Below are 3,919 nucleotides of genomic sequence, written 5' to 3'. Positions count from 1 at the left end.
CGCTCCCCCAGCCCTCCCATGGGTGCCCCATACAGGCCAGCTCCGGCCCTTTAAGAAAAAAAAACCCTGAAGAAACCCTGGGACTCCCTGCTCCTGTCGGTGTGGGGTGATCCTTGATGCCCCCCGCACCATGTGGGGGCTCTGCATGAGCCCCCCAAAGCTCCAAAGCTGCACTAAGATTTGGAGAGCTTTGAATCGATTCGGACCTTTTAATTGGTCCCCTGATTCGATTCGGATTCGGAGATTCGGCCACCAAATTGGGCCGAATCTCCTCTGAATCGAATCACCACCCAAAGCTTTGCACAGCCCTGCCAGAGACCTCCCGCTGCCAGCTTCGGCCCTGGGGTTTATATGTGGCCAGAGGCCTATCCCCTTCCTGTCAGCTGACCGGCCTGGGTGGTTGGGCTATTAACCCTTACCCTCCTGGCGCTTGGTGTCCCTGTAGACTCGGGTCTTAAAAGGGCAGCCCTGCCTCTTAGTAACAGGGCTAAGGTTCCCTGTTACCAAACACAAAGGAGACATGAGTGACTGCAATAATTATCATGGTATATCCTTATTTTGCCTCATTGGGAAGCTGTTCACCAGTTGTTCTGCTAAGACTGCAGACCTTTGCGGATAGACCCTACCCTGAGTCTCAATGTGGTTTCAAATTCAGTAGATCCACGATGGATATGATATTCTCCTTGAGACAGCTACAAGAAAAGTGCCACGAGCAAAAGAAATCTCTGTACATAGCATTTGTCGATCTCACGAAAACTTTTGATCTTGTCAGCAGAGGTGGTTTGTTCCAAATCCTGAAGAAGGTTGACTGCCCTCCTGAGCATCATCAAGTCCTTCCACATTGGTTTGCATCGTGGAGTGCTGCAGTTTGATGGGTCACATTTGGAAGAAGTTGAAATCAAGAGTGCTGTCAAACAGGGTTGTGTCCTAGCTCCAGTGGGTTTTGGGGATTTGGGGTTTTGGGGATTTTCTTCACTGTCCTACTCAAATATGCATTCAGTGGCTGTTCAGAAGGAATATACATTTGAACCAGATCCAATGGGAAACTCATTAACCTTGCTCATCTCAAAGTGATAGCAAAACGAGAAAGTTGGAGGATTGTGGGCTTAACTCCGAGACAGTCAGGTGGGTGAGAAACTGGCTGCAGGACAGGACCCAGAGTCGTAGTGAACGGATCTGTGTCATCCTGGCGAGAAGTGGGCAGCGGTGTCCCGGCAGAGTCGGTGCTTGGTCCTGTACTTTTCAACGTCTTTATTAACGATTTGGATGAGGGGGTGAAGAGCTCACGGGCCAAGTTCACGGATGACACCAAGTTATGGGGGAGTGTGGTCATGCTTGAAGATAGGCTACAGATACAGGCAGACCTGGACAGACTAGCAAGTTGGGTGGACAGGAATCTGATGAAGTTCAACATCGAGAAATGTAAAGTGCTGCACCTCGGGATGAGCACCCCCTACACACCTACAGGCTCGGCGGCACCAAACTGACCAGCACCACGAATGAAAGGGACCTGGGGGTAATAACAGACCACAGTATGAATATGAGCTGGCGGTATAACGCTGTAGCCAGCAGAGCAAATAATACTCTGGCGTGCATCAATCGATGCATCTCCAGCAAAGCCAAGGCAATGATTCTTCCGCTCTACTCAGCACTGGTGAGACCGCAGCTGGAGTACTGCGTCCAGTTCTGGGCACCGCACTTGAACAAGGACGTGGACAAGCTTGAGAAAGTCCAAAGAAGAGCCACCTGTATGATCGGAGTCTTAAAAGGCAAGCCATACGAGGAAAGGCTGAGGACCCGGGACTCTGCAGCCTGAGGAAAAGAGGGTGAGGGGGGACCTGGTAGCAGCTTACTGCTACACTAGGGGAGTACAGGAGTAATGGCCACAAACTCCTGGCAGATTGATTCAGGCTCAACATTAGGGAAAACTTCTTCATAGTCAGGGTGTCCAGACTGGAATAAGCTCCCTCCAGAGGTGGTGCAATCACCGACCCTAGACATCTTCAAGAGGAGATGACGGTCACCTCACTGGGGTCGCCTGACTCCCAGTTATCTTTCCTGCTTGGTGCACGGGGCTGGACCCGATGACCTTCTAAGGTCCCTTCTGGTGCCTTACAATCTATGAATCTACCCTGGAGATCTTCAAAAGGAGACTGGACGCACACCGTGCTAGGGTTATTTGACCCCCGCAGTCTTTCCAGCCCACAGCAGGGGGGCTGGGCCCGATGGTCTCACGAGGTCCCTTCCAGCCCCAAACTTCTGTGAATCTGTGAATCAGCCACTGCACCGCCTCCTGGGCACGGCAGGACCAGCCACACACACCACAGCCCAGGCTGCCCCCCACGCCTGGACAATATGGGACAGAGGGACCCAGCACAGGCTGGACAGAATCACTTGGTGGACCAGATCCGGGCCGTATTTTGCCCACCCTGTTGTAAACCCCTATCACGACCCCCACGAGGCGTCTCTTTTTCCAAATGGAACAGGCCTGGCCTCCTTGATCTCTCCCCCGATGGCAGCCCCTCCGTGCCACTGATCATCCGTGTCGCCCTTCCCTACTTCTTCTGCATCCTTTCTAGGGTGCGGGGACCAGAGCCAGGTGCAATATTTAAGATGCGGATGCCCCATGGATCTACAACGGGGCATCACGATAGTCTCTGTTGTGTTCACGATTGCCTCAATATTCCTGAATGTGGTGTTTGCCTTCTTGACGGCAGCCAGGCCCTGAGGCGATGTTTTTAGTAAACTGTCCACAGTGACTCCCAGATCCCCATCCCGTGTCATGGAGCAGAGTCCGCTCTGCTGGTGGAGACTATCAGTGCCCCCAAACCCTGCTTCTTTACAGGAAGAAACCCCCCCCCTGCTTCCTGGGAGTTGAGGAAAAAGAAGGAGCTCCCAGAGGTGGAGAGGAGCCAGGGTCTCCAAGCCAGAGGAGCAGCCCCTTGTGAAGCACCTGGCTGCAGGGCTCCTCTCAGCAGAGGGAGACCAAATAAGGGGGGGTCCCAAGGGAGAGCTTCCTCCTCCCCTGGGAAGGGGCAGTGGGACCCTTCCCTGCACATGGCTTGCACACAGGGTCCGGCGTTGCCAGGTCTTAAATATGGAATGATTACATTGGAAACTCAAAATACACTGAAAAAGTATGCAAATAAGCTTTCTTCTTTATTCTACATTGCTGTGTGACTCCAAGTGAGTGAGAGCTGGGCCATCAAAAATGAAGCATTTCTTTATTCCCAGGCAAAGCAAAGCGCTGGCCGCAAACCCAAAAGTTAGCAAAGACGACCTGAGAGTGACTGAGGTTTTGCATATGCTGTGCCAAGAAGCTGCCTCCAAAATGACAGCTTTCTACCCCAAAGCTTGCAAAGAACAATTTTCCCAACTCTTGGAGTTGGTTTAATCAAAGATATCAGATTTACGCGAAGACCCTTGTCTCCAAAATGCGGGGCCATTTGAACACTATTACCGATTGCCAGGGATCCTGGTTTTCCTTGATTTCAAAAAATCCTCACTTTTCGGTTAAAAAAAAAAAAGTAACCCCAAATCCACATTTTTCCATGATTTAAATGAAACACCACTATGTCTATATCTCTATATTAGTGGCTTTTCATGTGATCACGGGAAAATGTGGATTTGGGGTTCCTTTTTTTTTTTAAACCGAAAAGTGGGGATGTTTTGAAATCCGGGAAAACGCGGATCCCTGCGGATCGCACATGGTGCCAGAGCGGGGCCCCGCACGTGTCTCGCGCACTCCCACGTGGCACCCGCAGGGGGCGCCGCGCTGCGCCCTTTGCAGTCCCCAGCGGCCGCGCCCCTCGCACACATTTGTCCCGCGGCGGCTCCCGTCCCCGCGGCGACGTCAGGTCGCCAAGAGGGAGGGGCGTGACTCCTCCACCGCCCCTACTTGCGCAGCCGCCCTTGCTGG

The sequence above is a fragment of the Alligator sinensis genome, unplaced genomic scaffold, assembly GCF_000455745.1.
Source record: "Alligator sinensis unplaced genomic scaffold, ASM45574v1 scaffold301_1, whole genome shotgun sequence".
Taxonomy (NCBI): Eukaryota; Metazoa; Chordata; order Crocodylia; family Alligatoridae; genus Alligator; species Alligator sinensis.
This window is presented reverse-complemented; position numbering follows the sequence as displayed.